This window comes from Schistocerca serialis, chromosome 5 (assembly GCF_023864345.2).
Source record: "Schistocerca serialis cubense isolate TAMUIC-IGC-003099 chromosome 5, iqSchSeri2.2, whole genome shotgun sequence".
In the NCBI taxonomy this organism is placed as follows: Eukaryota; Metazoa; Arthropoda; class Insecta; order Orthoptera; family Acrididae; genus Schistocerca; species Schistocerca serialis.
The window spans coordinates 756,336,640-756,355,993 of NC_064642.1; positions in this window are offsets into that span (position 1 = coordinate 756,336,640).

A 19,354-nucleotide genomic window follows, 5' to 3' on the forward strand; every position below is an offset into this window, starting at 1 on the left:
ATTGTAAACGATTTTGTGTTCATAGTCGCCATATGAACTGGAAATATTCGTAGTCTCAACGCTTGTACTATGCAGCCACCTGTGGCCCGGAAACCAGACCACACAAAATCTACAACTCGAGTCCTGCAGCCGGTGCTCCTCACCCTTCTGGGTCTAGGAACAAGATTCCTCTCTCGTCTCGACAAACAAGACTAGCTTACTATGCCTTACTGCCACTACTTCTTTTAACTTGATTCCTACTGGCTTCCACTACCGTCTCTTGCCTACCATGGCACTCCATCATACTGGCGTGCGTTACGTTACAGTTCAATACAGTTTTCGAGCCAATCGTTCAAGAGTTTCATAATAAATTACTCTCAGACGCAAATCAAAATGACGTCAAACATTATACAGGGTGTTACAAAAAGGTACGGCCAAACTTTCAGGAAACATTCCTCACACACAAAAAAGAAGATATGTTATTTGGACATGTGTCCGGAAACGCTTACTTTCCATGTTAGAGCCAATTTAATAACTTCTCTTCAAATCACATTAATCATGGAATGGAAACACACAGCAACAGAACGTACCAGCGTGACTTCAAGCACTTTGTTACAGGAAATGTTCAAAATGTCCTCCGTTAGCGAGGATACATGCATCAACCTTCCGTCGCATGGAATCCCTGATGCGCTGATGCAGCCCTGGAGAATGGCGTATTGTATCACAGCCGTCCACAATACGAGCACGAAGAGTCTCTACATTTGGTACCGGGGTTGCGTAGACAAGAGATTTCAAATGCCCCCATAAATGAAAGTCAAGAGGGTTGAGGTCAGGAGAGCGTGGAGGCCATGGAATTGGTCCGCCTCTACCGCCAATCCATCGGTCACCGAATCTGTTGTTGAGAAGCGTACGAACACTTCGACTGAAATGTGCAGGAGCTCCATCGTGCATGAACCACATGTTGTGTCGTGCTTGTAAGGGCACATGTTCTAGCAGCACAGGTAGAGTATCCCGTATGAAATCATGATAACGTGCTCCATTGAGCGTAGGTGGAGAGAACATGGGGCCCAATCAAGACATCACCAACAATGCCTGCCCAAGCGTTCACAGAAAATCTGTGTTGATGACATGATTGCACAGTTGCGTGCGGATTCTCGTCAGCCCACACATGTTGATTGTGAAAATTTACAATTTGATCCCGTTGGAATGAAGCCTCATCCGTAAAGAGTACACTGAAATGAGGATTGACACATTGTTGGATGAACCATTCGCAGAAGTGTACCCGTGGAGGCCAATCAGCTGCTGACAGTGCCTGCACACGCTGTACATGGTACGGAAACAACTGGTTCTCCCGTAGCACTCTCCATACAGTGTCGTGCTCAACGTTACCTTGTACAGCAGCAACTTCTCTGACGCTGACATTAGGGTTATCGTCAAGTGCACGAAGAATTGCCTCGTCCATTACAGGTGTCCTCGTCGTTCTAGGTCTTCCCCAGTCGCGAGTCATAGGCTTGAATGTTCCGTGCTCCCTAAGACGCCGATCAATTGCTTCGAACGTCTTCCTGCCGGGACACCTTCGTTCTGGAAATCTGTCTCGATACAAACGTACCGCGCCACGGCTATTGCGCCGTGCTAATCCATACATCAAATGGGCATCTGCCAACTCCGCATTTGTAAACATTGCACTGACTGCAAAACTACGTTCGTGATGAACACTAACCTGTTGATGCTACGTACTGATGTGTTTGATGCTAGTAGAGCAATTAGTCGCATGTCTCACAAGCACCGAAGTCAACATTACCTTCCTTCAATTGGGCCGACTGGCGGTGAATCGAGGAAGTACAGTACATACTGATGAAACTAAAATGAGCTCTAACACGGAAATTAAGCGTTTCCGGACACATGTCCACACAACACCTTTTTTTTATTTGTGTGGGGGGAATGTTTCCTGAAAGTTTGTCCGTGCCTTTTTGTAACACCCTGTATATTTAAAATGAATAGTTTCTCATAAAATACTGCGTAAACGTCAATATTCTGTTTTAACCTAAGACATAATTTGCACATTTTGTATTAAATAAGGATGTGGAAGTTTATAAATGTGATATAATTTTGCATGTTGTGCATTAACTGCTTGTGTGTATAATTTGGTGGAATTTCCACTCGTGGCGAATATTCCATCTGTGCTCTAGTGAAGAAGACGTGGTCAGTGCCTTCTGCCTAAGCCCTGTCGGCTATCCAAGCTTACCTACTCATGTGCCTGCCCCATTTGTTAAATACCTTGACTACTCTAAATGGAATACCAAATTGGTTTTGGTACGATAGCATCCCTTTTAGCTATCCGTACTGGAAATACTGTGGTCAGTTTTACGCACCGACACGTCCTGTACTAACATATTTCTCAAGCAGATGCCACCAAAATATTTTAAGATGTTCATGCTACAATATCTCAAATCACATATACATGGAGTGTTCTCCAAACCAGTCTGCCATAGTTCTGGAGCATTCTTATGCTGAAGGCATTGGTCGACTGTGCGGCCCCATAGGTGGGCAAAAGGGTGCACATGGTAGTACAGCAGGTTCCTGAATAGTTCGCCGTTGAGAGGCCACTGTAGACTTGTCAGAGAGCCCATGTCGTGTCACGACAACTGCCCTCGCCCTCATCCAAGAATATCTCTGAACGGTGCCCTGCATCGCCACATGCTGTTTTAGGCAAATTCGTAATTCGCACAATGCCATACATGTGTACCAATGTGTACTGAGACTTTCAATCCAGGTGACATTTTTCTATCATTAATGCCTGAGCCTGTGATGCATGCGTGTCCAGAGGTTTACATTTTGGGCAGTGGACTCTGTATTCTGCAGTGTGGCCTTGTTTAATCCACGTTATGACTGATCATGTCGTCCAGCATTAAGTTGGAGAGGCATCTGGTGCACAGTGGCTTTCATGTCTGCTGTTACAGTCCACCATAATCTTCAGCGACTCCTTTCATGTCTTTCCAGACACAGTACAGCCCGCTCACGATGGCACGCGAAAAACTCTGAGCACCACACTACGTTTTTGATGGATTATCTCTTGCGCCGGCTATTTGCGATTTGTTCGCGATCTTGCCTGTCCTGCGCTCAAAGATATTTCAGTCACGCGACACACCGATATATTCAGTTTTTACTGTTGATACTCGTCTGCTGAAAAATCTGTAGTCACTTCTTCGTCTGCCGGAGTAGCTTATCATTGCGTGGTTTTCTTTGGAGGAAGACTGTAAGTTTATGTCTCTGCGAGTCGCCTGAACTTTGATGTGGACCAAGTAATAGAAGTCTTGGCAACGAAATCCTTTACCGTGGCCACACGGTCAATGGACAAAACGACACTATATTTATCCGCCTAGCGTCATGAGGTTGTGCTGATGTCTTTAATATAGACGCTTTGTCTGGTGGTAATGAAACGGCCACAGTGTAACGACTTCATCCTGTTTCTAGAATGAAATTTTCACTCTTCAGCGGAGTGCGCGCTGATATGAAACTTCCTGGCAGATTAAAACTGTGTGCCGGACCGAGACTCGAACTCGGGACCTTTGCCTTCTGCGGGCAAGTGCTCTACCGACTGAGCTACCCAAGCACGACTCTACGCCCCTGTCTCTGCTACAGTGACAGTCTCATATAAAAATATTTCACAAGTCAAGAATATGCGTTACAACTGTGTAGAAACAAAATCCTATGAATATAACAGTGTTCGAAATGTTTTCGTCGGCATTGTGATACATTCGCGCATTTACACACATTTCATAACTCTTAAAGTACGATTCTTGGTTTCCAACATCCTTTTCCACAAATCAGAGTGCCTAACCACTACTCCTTATTCCTTACCTTGTTACATATATACATATTCGTCGACATTCTTCAATATTTCATCATTATAAATATGTAGCATAATCAAATTCCTCATATAGCATCAGCTTATTGATCATAAACATACCTCAACAGCATAATACACATCGTCGTCATAAAAATAACATCATAACACCTCAGTCAAATCTCAAAAACGTCGTAGCTTTCTGCAATAATTTCAAAACGTAAAGAAAATTCTCTGCTCATTTCAATAGTGTCATCTACCTCAAACATACTTTAAAAATCATGATCCCATACCAAATATGTCATTCAAAGCTCTCATAGTATCACAATGGTTCCGAAAAAATATGAACAGTTCACAAAGTACAGACAAAATACAATTTCATAAGTGTGGAGTTATCCAACTGTGTAATTACGTAAACATGTGTCACTGACATAAAAAAATTTTTTGTTTCTCTGTTAAATAATCAGATAGCTGTGTAATTCTGTGTTGGAGAAATATGGTACCAATGTGTAAAGTTGTATAAGCAAATACCATATTAGCTAGGGCTCCTTGTGCTTGCCACGCACATGGTACACAAAGTAAGCGTGTACCCCCCTGAGGATTAATGTAATCATACCCTCAGGTGTTATAGATTGCAGCAATAAAATGAAATGTATCACGGAAAACTTTCTTTGTAATTCAAAAATCTTGAAAACTAAATGGTTTAAGTACAAAAATTAATCACTCAAATGCGTGTCCTGTAGCGCTAAATGTGCGTCTTGCTGTAAGATAATTCTGTGGAAGAGTCAGAGTTATCGTCCTCTGTAAGCGAAGTACTAACCTCATCATAAACGAAAGTGAAATGATTTGCGTATAGATATCGTAGTTATTACGTACCTTACCGTGATCAAGAAAGCACTATAACGTAACTTATTGTTGTGCTACGGAAAAGCCTATCTCATTGTAGCTATACCACAAAAGTCACTACTAAAACATCTTTTACTTTCCAGAATAATACAGAATAACTGTGCAGATATAAAACAGATACACCGCAAAAGCAACAATGTAAATTGTGTCTCATATTAGTAGCGTCGCGATATAATCGTGTAACTGTCAAATAAACTAAGCACTGTGTCATCTGGTATCTCTCAGAAAGTACTTTAAATCTAGAATGTATTGTCAAGTAAACCAAAATGTTGCATTAAAATCTCATTAGCAGTACTGGTAAATGTTCTAAGTATGTGAACCTTATGGTCGTTACGTAATCGTGCAACTAACAAGCAAGAATGTACACACACAATACTGTGTCGTCTGTTCACTATAACAATGCATTCGTAATTTCTGTTTAAAAATGTTCCCTAGGTTCTAGACTGGATATTTAACTTCAAACATTGTTGCATGTTAACAGTTTCTTAAGTCTGACAAAGCATACTAGAAATGTGAAGTGAAATGTTTTATGGCAAAGACTAAGTCAAAAAGCAGATTATCTTTCAATAAACGGTTTTACATGTGAAATGTGGTGTAAACCTTTGCTCTTCGTGGTACACAGAGTTTCAACTTCAACGCAATTATCATGTGGTATACGTCGGATTCTGTAAGGTCCATTGTAAACTAGAAAGAATTTGTGACTCAAGTGTTTCTTCTTATGTGACAATGAATGAGCTTTAATGAGAACTTTCTGACCAATACATAATTTATTTGCATTTGCTTTACCGTGTAGTTTTCTTCTTTTGTCTGCTGCAGATTTTATATTTTTAAGAGCCAAATCAATTATGTCTTTGTGTCGAAGTTTACGTGTATTCGGGAAAGGTACAAGCTCTCTGATTCTGTTCGGTGGTTCTTCATTCTTCAGTACAAGAGTAGGTGGTAAAGCAGTGGAGTCATGAGGCATTTCATTCAGCATGTTTTGAAATAAGTGTAAATATCTGTCCCAATGCTGATGCTTTCTGTGACAATAAAGTCTGCAAAGCTTATTGATTTCTTTCATAATCCGTTCGAAGGGGTTACAATGTGGTGAGTACAATGAAATAAAAACAGGTTTGATTTTATGATTCCGAAGCATGCGTGACCAAACAGCAGATCTGAATTGCGGTCCGTTATCTGAAATGACTTTACTAACGTGTCCAACTTCACGTAAGAAATTTTTAACAAAGGCGTTGGATACAGACCGTCCAGTGGCTTTACGTAACGGTGTGAAAGAAACAAATTTTGAAGTAAGTTCAACAGCGACTAGAACGTACGAAAATCCATTAGATGTTCTGACAAGGGGTCCCAAGAGATCAAAAGCAGCAAATTCTTTTAATTTAGAAGGAATGATAGGAAACAGCGGAGCACGATGGGAGATAGTAGATGGTTTCGCCTTTTGACAAAGTTTACAAATAGACAAGACTCTTCGAATTCTCTTTTCCATATTGTTAAAATAACAAGTCGTTTGAAGAATATGATAATATTTTCGTGGGCCAAAATGTGCATAGCTGAAATGAATGTACCAAATGAGCTTATTAACAAAATCGTCAGGAATGCAAAGTACCCATAGCTTGTCATCAACAGTGCAGCATTTGAACACTATGTTGTTTCTAACCAGATAATAATGCCGAATCTGTGTGTGTGTCTTTTCATGCCATTTGCTCTTGATGTCTTTCCAAATCGGATCTTTATCTTGTTCATGGGCAATGTCCTTTAAAGATGTGGTGATGAAGTTTTCAAAGGCGACTTTCTGAATGTAAAGAATACTGAAATTTTTCTCGAGGTTGCCTTCTGTGTTACTTTTCTCAAGCCCAGCCGGTGCGCGTGACAGTGCGTCCGCAACAATGTTCTCCTTGCCGGGAATGTAGACTACTGTGAAGTGGAATTCTTGCAGAAACAATGCCCAACGTTTTAACCTGTCATGATTTAATTTTGAAGACATAAGAAATTGTAATGCACGATGATCACTGTATACTTTTACGTGCTTACCAGAAAGAAAGAAACGGAACTTGTTAAATGCCAAAACGATTCAGTAACGGAATAATTTTTTCCAGATTTTGTTAGCACTCGGCTAGCAAAAGCAATGGTTTTCTGAACAGTAGTGTCATTTTCTGTGGCTTCTTGAAATAAATGGGCACCAAGACCGACTTTAGAAGAATCCGTGCTAAGGCAGAAATCTTGTGACAGATCTGGATGAGCTAGTATTGGCGCGTTAAGTAGCGATTCTTTCAAAGAACTGAATTCTAACTGTGCTTGTTCATCCCAGTTCCAAATACTATTTTTTCCAGTGAGAGAACAAAGCTTTGGTGTAACTAGAATTTGCATATTCAGAAAACGACGGTAAAAATTTACGAGACCTAGAAAACTGCGGACTTGTCTTTTTGTGGATGGAACTGGAATGGCTCTGATTGCTTCTAACTTTTCGGGATCCGGCTGAATGCCTTCAGAAGAAATAATATGTCCCAAAAACCTCATCTTTGACCTACCGAATTCAGACTTTTCCAAGTTAACTGTAATTTCAGATTCTGCAAAAATACGTAACAAACTGTTGAGGATGCGATTATGTTGTTCCCATGAAGCTTCTGCTATTAGAATATCGTCCACGTATAAGGTGATGTGACGTTTTAAGAACTCAGATAATATGGAATATAGCCCGCGAATGAATGCTCCCGAAGAAATGTTCAAACCAAAAGGAAGTTTCCGAAATTGATAACAAACGCCGAAACAAAGAAGAGCTGTGTATTTTCTACATTTTGGATGAAGTTCGATGTGATAAAAGCTGGATCTGAGATCAATAGAAGACAACACTTTTACACCATTAAAATTTTGAAGAAGTTCTTCCATCGTCTACGGCCTATCTGTTTCAGGAATGATGATAGTATTGATTTGTCTCGAATCTAAGACAAGCCTGATCGATCCATTTTTCTCCTCAACAACATGTAATGGATTGTTGTATGAGCTTACTGCAGGCTCAATAATGCCCTCATTAAGCATAGATTGTATTTCTGTTCTAACACGGTCCCTATAATGCGCCAGAATTACGTATGGTCTAACACAAAATTTAGTATGCTCACGAACATGAAATTGGTATTGAAATCCCTTGATTCTTCCTGTTTTGAGAGTAAAAACTGTGGAATGTGCTTGTAAAATCTCAAAAAGGTCTTGCCTATCAGTGTTATTACAATTCTCAATTGTTTGAATTTTATTCTGAATTAACTCATTAGTATCAAATATGTTGTCGATATCATCCCTGTCAGTACTTGCAGAGTGATTGTTAGTGTCTAGTTCCGTAGAAAATTCCGAACTGTTGTCTAACAGAAGGTAAAGCCGATTAATTTCCTCGTCATGGTTTGAGAGCCAATCTTCAAATTTCAAAGCTATTGACTTACCTTCTTTCTCTAAACTTATTTCAGCATCGTGAAAGTTTAAGATTACTTTGTATTCATTCAAAAAGTCTACTCCCAGTATAATTTCCGTCGACAATAATGGAACAATAAGAAAGTTCATAGAGAAACTGTGGCTTTGACAAAAGAATTCTAAGTTGGTTTGTTGCCGTACATCTACACTTTTTCCAATGATTGCACCTTGTAATTTAATCTTACGTAACGGAAGTGTGGGACAATCGTTCGATTTGTTGCATTTGCTAAAGGCTGTTTCACTAATTACTGAAATGGGACTGCCAGAGTCAAGTACTGCCGTAGATTTTGCGTCATTTACAGTAATTGTAATCACGGGATATGCAATGTTGTTATGTTTTACGTCTTGTTCTTGGAGTAAGATGTCCCTAATGTCTTCCATTTTTACGTAATTACTAGCTACGGCAGCTGCGTCGTCAATTTCATAAGTACGTTTTGTGGCTGCCAGCGGTATGAGTCATTGCCTATTGTGTCTTTGTTGGCGCGCGTCGTTATTGGGATTTGGAGACCTAACTTCTACAAATTCACCTTGTCGACAGGGCTCTGCTCTGTTTGAATCCCGCCAGTTGTGATGCAATTCAGGTCTGTCGTTACGATAATATCGTCTGTAGTCATGTCGGTAGATTCCATAGTTTCTTTCTTGTCGGTCACATGGTGGAGAATTTCTCCCTGAATCGTAACTGCGCGCTGGACCGTTGCATCTAAAGTTATTCTGTCTCCCTTGATAATAATTATCTTGGTTCCCATATTGTCTGTATCTCTGATTGTCTCTGTGATAGTCATTACCGCGGAGAGGTGATCTTTCCCTGTAATTATTACTACTCTGCCAACGGTTGTCATACGGGTGGTGTCTATTTTGGTCACGATTTGTGTTGTGAGAATAGCCTTGTCGCTTCCAGTTATTATTTCTTTCATCGCGGAATTGCGACGGATGTGACCTCTAATTATTGTGTTCCTGTTTTCGCATTCCGCGATTGTCAGTGTCAATTTCTAATTCTTTTAAGAGTCCCTGAAAAGCTTCAATGTCGTCTTTGCAACGTCCTGCCAAAATAATATGTCGTAAATGTTCAGGCAATTTGATTAAGCAAATGCAGATGAGTTCTGAGGGGCTGTATGGGTTTGACAGGTACTGATTCTTGTGCAACATGTCTTCAAAATATTTCACAAGACTGGAAAATTGAGATTGTTCGAAATGTTTCATCATTATGATGCCATGTTTTACTTGGTCTTGTGTGGCTTGAGACTAATATGCGGAGAGGAAGGCATGGTAAAATTCTCCTTCACTGCGACAATCGTGAATGACCGACCGCATTCTTACAGCTGGTTCATTCTCTAAGTAGCCACACATAATTTCTAATCTGTGTTCTAATGACCAGTTGGGAGGAAAACAATGAGAGAATTGGTGAAGCCACGCTTGTGGATGAATGTCGTTGCCAGAATTCTTAAATGTTTTGAATTTACGTGTAGTAATGAACAGCTTATAGTCAAAATCATCATGTCGGCGAGTCGCATGTCGGTCATTGTTAGGTCGTGTCGGCCGTTCCATATCAAAATTCGGTGCACATTGCCAATTTCTTTCATAATTTCCGATGTGTCCTGTGTTATTATTTTGTGGTTGTTCCGTATTTCTACGTCCCTCTTCCCGTACTGGAGCGCGAGTGTCCTCTGAAATATGTAATTCTTGTATTACTTGTGCCAACTGATCTTGTACTTCCCGGATTTCTCTTTTGTACAGTGTATTGATTTGATTTTGATTTTGTTTGAATTTTCTAATTTGTGCATACTCTTCAGTGTCAGTAAAGGCTACAGGTCTTGTGTCATTCAGATCATCATCTACCTTTGTAGATAAATTATTTAGCTGATCCGAAAGTTCAACTACTTTCTCTGATAATGAACTAATTTCCTCCATATGTCTTTCTGAACCAATTTTCAGAGTATCTACTGTGTCCTTTAAGTTTTCTTGAGTTTTTGCAAGTTGCATAACCGAATCGGTAGATGCAACTGAGTCAATTTTAGCTTGCAAGGTCTCATGATTTTCATGAACAATAGTTTGCAGTTCTTTTATGGCTGCTTCGTGATTCTGTAATGCATTTTCATGGCGTGAAAAAATAGGTTGGAAATGCTCACAAATTTGTGTTTTTACGTCATTACAGACTTTTTGACATTTCGATTCAATGTTATGTAACTCAGTAGTTAAATCTTCACGTGTTTGTTCAAGTGTGGTGTCTAACTTCCGAAGATTTTGTTCCATTATGTCTAACTGTTGCTGTGTTTGTCTCTGGTATTGTTCCATTGTGTCTAACTTTTGAATATTTTGTTCCATTGTGTCTAACTTTTGAAGCTTTTGTCCCATTTGTTGCATTAATTGTAATAACAATGCACTGGTGTCTGAAACATGTTCCTCAGTGCTTTTCGGCAGTAAATTTGCACCGGCAACATTCACATTTTGACAAGCGGAAAATGTGTCTTGACTCATTTGAGAAAACGGTGAGAACCCAAAACCTGAGTCTACAGTATTTGCAATATTGTGTTCTGTCATTCCCGATTCCTGAGGCGAGCTGTTGCCGACCGATCGATCGATAATGCTTCCCTGTTCACTACCTGTTTCACTGTCTACACCATTATTTGACGCCCGCTCCGTTTCCCTATCCACAGTTACCAAATTACTACTTTGAATATTAGTTAATTCATTACATAGTGGCGTTAACACACTGCTTTCGTCTTCACTGTCATTTCTCAGTTTACTTTGGAGCCTAGTATTACGTTTTTCACACGCCATTATTCTCACAATATTTCACACGACAACACAGAAAAACACAATTTGAAGAGCAACAATAAGAGAACACATTAACATAGCACTGAAAATAATATCTCGTTAATTGCAAGCGCAGCTGCGAAATACTTGGTGCAAATCTACATGCATGCCACAACTGTTTTACTGTACAACAATGAAAGACTGCAACTACAAAGGAGATTCTCTGTACAGTTACGCGCTAGCAATAAACAATAGCTACACTAATTACACAAACTACAAGAAAAAAAAATCAGAAGATTCCAGTGAGGTATCCTTGGCTAAGGCTCGACATATGAAACGTCCCCTTAGAAAAATTCTACAAGACTATGCTTAAACTGACACACAATATTTTTAGCGCAACGCAATCTGACTTTCAAAAATCCCTACAAAAGAATGGCTCTGACTAACATTAACCTATACCTTTCACAAATCACTTACCTCACAAAAATCTTCGTTACTCGAACTACTGCAATACAGCGAGCGCCACTACTGCCAGCTAAATAAAAGATTCAAACTCTGGAAGGCACTAACTACTGATAGGCATAGTTAGCAAATGAAAGATTTTAATAGAGAACAAACAATGTATTTACCTTAATAGTGTTGAAAAATCATAATATACATAGCAGTTCAAGACATCCAGTCTTACAAATTTCAAAACTCCGCCATTTCTCTCCCCACATCCACCACTGCTGGCGGCTCACCTCCAACTGCGCAACGCTATGCGCTGTTAACATCCAGCTGCCCAACACTACAACAGCCAACAACAATGCAAACCAGCCACAGACTGCACACAGCACAGCCAGTGATTTTCATACAGAGCACTACTTAATGTTGCCAATAAGAAAACATAAACAGCCTACTTACATTTTTTATGTAGAATCTGATTCTGCAATAAAAAATGGGGTTTCCCCATTTGAAATTTGAAAGTTGTCTCCCGCCCCACTCCCAAGGGGCTGGAGTGACGGGCTAATTTCCCCCGCGAAATAATCTACTTTGGATTCTACGCATTTTTTCGTGTGAAGCTTATTTTCCGAGTTGCTCTGGTTTCTTCAACTTGGGGTTTCCCTATTTGAAATTTGAAAGTTGTCTCCCGCCCCACTCCCAAGGGGCTGGAGTGACGGGCTAATTTCCCCCTCGAAATAATCTACCTTGGATTCTACGCATTTTTGCGTGTGAAGCTTATTTTCCAAGTTGCTCTGGTTTCTTCAACTTAAAATTCACAACCTGTATGACGTTTTTATTTGTCTGCTCTATGTCAATGGTAATGTAAAGACATGGTCCATCGAATGTGATTTACATACGAAAATGAGATTTTGTATTCCATTTCTGAACAATACATTAAATCTTTATGGAATATGGTATTCTTACGAACTTGTTTTTTATTCCTCTGATCTTTATTCGATCTATCTACATGTGGTCACTTAAGAACTACGTTGCCGAACGTACTACGTTCGCTTTAAATATATTTAAAGCCGAGAGGAAATAAACAGCCTTCACCAGTGATGAGATTTTTTATTTAAAGAAATTTTTCAGCTAGCCAGATAAGTTCATGCTGTTGTTGAACTTCAAGACATATTCGATTGTGACACTAGCTCAGATCTTTTCAATTTGTAAGATGTTTCAGGGTACAGAGTGCAAATACATTTGCTTAACACGAATTACAACTAAAAGGTGCAATTCATCCACAGATGTACCGAATAGCTGCATGAGATTTGTTTTAAGCATTATAGTTTCAATCTTTCCTTGGTTAAACTCTTGTTAAACCTCTTTATTAATTATTCGTTTGCCCAATGAGAAAGTTCTTTCCACTATGCATGGAGTTTATTCACATACAGATCAGATTCTGTATAAGGCCTTAAAAACTGGGATCATAGTCTCTTATGAAGTAGCGCTAGTCCTATCTATCAGTGTCAACAGTGGTGGTCTCTGTTTCACACCGCAGTTGGCTCGAATTCAGTTTTTCACGAGTGTGTTAATGCGAAGCAACACTAGCCTATCACTCACTGCTCATCCAGAATCCCCCATTTATCATGTTCCTCCAAGGTTGTCCTGCTTGTCGTACAAGTAGTCAGTGAGGCTTTCGTCAGGTTGTCCTTATCTACATCTGCAAGTACATGTATCTCTGTATATTTGCTCTACAGACCACTGCGAAGTGCATGGCAAAGGGTACTTTCCATTGTATGGCGTATTTGGGTTTCTTCTGTTCGACGCGGATATGAAATGCAGTATGCAATCTTACACCGCGATTCAGTAACCATTACGTTTGTCAATACTTGTTTTGTAAATAAAACTGCCTTTTCCTGCTGCTAGTTATTTATCCCATCCGCTTTTCGCCTTCTCCTGTTCTAAGGTATCATCAGTGGGATCTATAACTATACAGTTTTGTTAGTTTTAGATTACTAAACCACTTCGCGATTTTTTTCTGTAAAAAAAGTAATTATTTACGATTTGATGATCTGCGTTTCCTCACATCTGGTCTGGAGGTCGCACTACCACTTTTATCACTGCCATATAATCACATCTTTGTGTTCTCGCCTTCCACACACTGTTCACCAGGTTTCTCACTCCTTTTCTTGTGGTGGACTATTGTTCTTTTGTCACTCGATACGACTATTTCGTCGTACACTGTTTTTCACAACGTAAACATTGAGATTCCATTGCGTGTTTAATCTTCTTTGTTACTCGTATGTTTACCTTTTTCTTACAATGAAAAAACACAAGAATTCATCTCACAAAATAACATTACAAAATTAAAATCAGACCCAACAAACAGATTCCAGACAAAAGGCACTCTGAAAAATATTGACATCATACTGGACAACACAGAGAAAAGAAAGTTGACACAGATCAGTCCCACTGCACCGGTACTCCGAAGCCAACCAAAAATCCACAAACCGAATCTTCCTTTGAGGCCAATGCTGGATTTCAGAAAATCCCCCACTTACAAGCTTGCAGAATACATGCTAAAATTACTGTCTGAAAATTTTAAAGTACAAGAAGACAAAACCATCAAAAACACTACACAGCTACTACGACAAATAAAAGATATCAAAATCCCAGACACAGCAACACTCCTCTCATTTGATGTAGAAAAGATGTATTCCAACATACCAGTACCAGAAACAATAGAAATTATAGATAAGAACCTGAAAACGTACAGTCAACTCCCCGTTGAACGGATTAAGGAAGTATGCACACTAATAAAGATCATAACAGAACAAAATTACATCGAATTCAATAATGAATTTTATTTACAAGAAGATGGATTACCAATGGGGTCCCCAGTTTCAGGAGCCTTAGCAAATATTTTTGTAAACCACATTCAACAGATCATTTTCACAAAAATAGTAGCAAAAGAATACAACATATTATATTGGTTCAGGTATATAGATGACATCCTTTGCTTAATAGATGAACCACAAACAAAAACTGAAAAACTACATACTGACATCAACAAGATACATAAAAATATAAAATTCGCAATAGAAAGACAACAGAACCACCAAATTAACTTTCTGGTTATAACAATCAAAAAACAAAACAATAAATTAATGTTTGAAATTTACCGTAAACCCACAGCAACGGACATTATCGTTCCCCAATGCTCGAACCACCCACACGCACAAAAGCAAGCAGCACTTCGACATATCCTCCATACACTCAACACAGTACCACTCACCAAAGAAAGCTACCAAAAAGAACTGGACATAATAATGCAGATAGCACAAAACAATGATTACAATAATAACACAGTCACAAAGCTAAACAACAAAATTAAGAGTAAAATGAAAGCAGAAAGCTACAAACCACAGACAACACAACAGAACCAAACACAAACACGCAGTCCCATAACAACTACACAGGATAATCAGAAAAAGATAAAAGAAAACACAAGATGGTACACAATGACATACAAACACAAACTCACCCATAAAATCACCAACATTTTCAAAAGACAGGAAATAAACATAGCATACACAACAGACAATTCTCTACAGAAATACATCCCAAAACTGACGAAAAACAGAGACATATACCAGAAAGCGGGTATATATCAGCTGTAGTGTAACACTTGTGAAGGCACATACATAGGGCAAACAGGCAGAACATTTGATGTCAGATACAAAGAACACATGAGAGCCTGGAAATGTGGGACAAAACCACTCCACATTTGCAGAACGCCTAAGAGAAAATGACCACAAACCAACCACTAGAGAAGATGACACGAAAATAATTAAAATCAACAATAAAAAACACCTCCTAACCATGGAAGAAAATTACCACATACAGAAAACCAAAGCAGAGTGGGAAAATCCTGTTGAATGACCAAGTACCCCAAAAGAAATGTAAACGTTCTGCAAATGTCCGTGGGACAGCGAATCTGGCGTGGAGACGTCCAGACTCTGTTTCAAAAGATGTTTTTGAGAGCATGAAGCTTTTACGAGTTTATGGCCGTTCTTTGTAAACTTTGAAATGGACGCAACAGGGGAGATAACAAGCTATTTATGGAGGGCTGTGCTTCCACCCTGTATTGTGTTAGCAAAAGACACGGCAAATGCGTGGGAAAGAGGCTCCGAAGCTGAATTTTTTTTTTACGTTTTCTGCCAATTAACTTTAAAGTTTCTGATTGGCCAAATCGGTTTGCAGTGCAGAGACCATTCTCCGAGCTTAGAATGCCGGGATCCAGCTCGTGATTGGCTTGTGTGAAAGTGGGGGAAGTCAAAAAAGAGAAATGTGCTTTTGGAACCGAGCTGAGGAGGAAACGGGGAGAAAGGAAGAAAGTTAACTCTTGTACAAGTCTCTTGTACCGGCTCTTCGCTAGTAAAGAACTGCAGGTCTCTACCTAAACGGTGAGACTTGTGTCCTTTGCTACTGTGCGACTTAGAGCCTGTGCCAGTCACCTTCTGAACTGTTAGAGGTACTGCTCATATCATCACGGTCAGAACGAGTGACGCGTGGGTGTACTTATTTGTCATGAGTCGGCCGTCTAAACATTTGACGTATTCAGACACGCACAGTCATGGCACGGAGTCAAATTGGTTTGGCAGACCAGCAAACGGGTCCACCTGCACACTGGAATCCATGGGGGTTTCAGAGGCTCATATGGAAGTACCTGCGTCCTGAATTAACCGAACGCGAGACCGCGTACTTGCATTTTTCGGGAACGCGCAGTTAATAACAGATTGCTGCCGTCCATGACTTCAGTCGCCGAACGCATTGTGGTGGGCCGCCTTGACCAGCAGGATGGTAAAGTATTCGCTGCTGCGACGTAGCACTATAATATATATTTCTCAGTACTCTGTTCTTTCGAACCATATTTATCCCTTTTTTTGTATGGTAGAATATAGATGCTTGGTGGTGGCGTAGTTTGATGCCATAACCTGGAGTCAAGTGTATGAAGTGAGATAGAGCGAGTAGTGTTCTGGTTAGTGTCATGTGTCGATCCCCAGCAGATCACTTTGTCAACCATAGATCCCATTTTAGTAAGGCTTTTCTTAAATAAATATTTTTTGTGTGATGTTTCTTTAATAATTTTGTTGTCTTGTCTTGTTTAAGATCAATAACTCGATTGTGAATTAGACTCCAACTTCTCCCTGAGGTCTGATTAACAGTTCCATCGCATTTTTATGGCAGTCTAGATCTGAAACATAAGGTGTAGCTTTTTTACTTAGTGTCCACTGCGTGGATCTTTTACTTCATTAACATTAAATTTTCCTTCACACATGCCAACAATTCATTATTTACAGTAATAGATAAAATAATAGAACAGTGTTAGCAAAAAGTATTAATATGATAATACTGTCCAATATAATAATAATAGAACCCAACATCTTTACACTCACTCACACATGAACCCCTCCACAGATTACTTAAAAAAAAAAAAAAGAACTCGTCGGCTCTATCCCCCGCCCCCCCCCTCTCTCTCACTCATACACACACACGGTATAAAAATCATAAACAGAAGTTAGTCTCGAACATATACTTCGTTAGGTTGGCAACAAATAGGTAAACATACGAGTACCAAAGAAGATTAAATACGTAATGGAGTCGCAATATTTTCGTTGTGAAAAACAGTGTACGACGAAATAGTTGCATCGAGTGACAATAGAACAATAGTCCACCACAAAAAAAGAGTGAGAAACAAGGTGAACAGTGTGTGGAAGGCGAGAACACAAAGATGTGATTGTATGGCAGTGATAAAAGTGGTAGTGCGACCTCCAGATCAGATGTGAGGAAATGCAGATCAGCAAATCGTAAGTAATTACTTTTTTTACAGAAAAAATCGCGAAGTGAACTGCTTAATAATCTATAACTAACAAAACTGTATCGTTATAGATCCCACTGATGATGCCTTAGAACAGGAGAAGGCGAAACGCGTATGCGATAAATAAAGTAACTAGCAGCAGGAAAAAGCAGTTTTATTTACAAAACAAGTATTTATATGCTTGCTGCTGAGGATGGCCACAGAAACAAACTTGTTATGATGTGTGTCGTGCCTGTTCTACTTTCTCATCTCCGTAAAATGGATGAATGTGTTATGGGTGGAACGCTATTCGAATTTAAGAAGGTTCCTGTTTCACGAACTAATAATGGAACTGTCTGATATTATCCACACACTAAATTAATCCAGCAATTGGGCTGAAAAGTTGTTTGTTACGCAAGTACTCCACGCTTTTTGTAAATATCTCCCATCTCCCGCTCGCCGTGAAGTCACGATTATAATACTCCATTGTTGTGTAGCGCGGCACCGGCGTTTAAATTCTCCGCTGCGTATAATTTGGTGGTGTTTTATTGTACATTGTATTCTGTTCGACTGTGTGCGAGGCATTTGATCCTAAGCTCTTTTCGTGTAAGGTCTTAATACCGATACTGTTATCTTTCATACAACAAAAAATGTGGTTTTTATGTACCAGCTTCTACGAACTCTGATTTATCAAATAAAACAATAAAAGAGTGGCCATTTCACGTTAATACCGGTTAATTGCAGGCTTCATAATTTCGACAGTAAGACCCTAACCACACATTTAAGCTTCATATGCTTTTCTTGTTGGAGGTAATACACACAATTAACTTGATTCGTAGTTACTGCTGCAGCAATTGCTATACAGTGTTAATCACAGCTATAAATTCAAGGAGTTACTTTCACGAAGACAAGTGCCGTTGTCTCTTGGTTTTCCATTCCAGACAGAGGAAAAAATTATGACCAGGTTCTTTATGGGAGCCGTTTTGTTTGTAGTTATTACTGTTTAGAGTATGTTTTCGGTAAGTTTCTTCAGCATCTGTTGTATCTTGTGCAACTATTTTAAGTATAATCGAAAATCCTATTACTCTTCAAATTTTTGCGTTTAAGAGCCAGTAATGTCATTAATGAAAAGTGATCCACTCAAGATAATTATCAGCTATGAACTTTATGGAGAAGTTTCCCTCATTCGTAGTTGCATAGGTTTATGATGTAAACATACGTAAATATTAATGCAAGAGATTTCAGTGGAACACACTTCGTTTTCAGACAAAACAAGGCAAATTAAAATTTAAGTGATGTACTGTTATTACGAGGGTCAGCTAGAAAGTAAGTTCCATCACGTTCAGAGATGGAATTTGTAGAGGGGATGAGCAGTGGGACCTGAAAGGGCATGTGTGGTAATCGAGATGAAGTACGTAGCGACTTGTGGTGCAGTTGCAGTAGCAGTTGGGGCTCTAGGACAAAACAGCAGAACTAATACGGTCCCCCACCAATTGTGCGCTGTCTACAGGCATCAGAGTTCTGCATGTTCAGAAGCAAATTCCAACAGAGTTCCACCGCTAACTGAACACTACGAGTGTCAGTGATCGGACAGTGATCCCCTATCTTTTGTTCGTGTTGTATCTATTCTTTAATAAAATTTTCTCGGGCTTTCGACCGAGCTCTCCTAAGTCATTGTCAAGTGGTAAGACATTCTTACCACATGATAATGACTGAGGAGAGCCCAGTCGAAAGCTCGTGGGATTTTAACCACCTAACGCGGCTGGAAGCCCGAGAAAATTTTATTAATTCATATCCCCGCGAAACCATACATTCATATGTATCTATTCTGACTGCACTCCTGTTTCGCAGTTGTTCTCCGGAACGCCCCTTTCGCCATATTCTGTGGGGTTTTGAAGTTATTTATGGCTATTAGAAACTGGGGGAAGTAGCTCTCTATACTTCAGTTGTACTATGTGAGTAATGCCATTCGAAGTCACGCTAAGATTTATTTTATGAGTGCGAAGACTTCGACACTTCGATACAACGCCACAAGGACGCTATTTCTTTATATTTTTGCCAAATATTTCCTAAGGCAATGTTATTTCTGCTGTCAGTTTTACAAGGTATGCAGGAAACGGCGGACCATG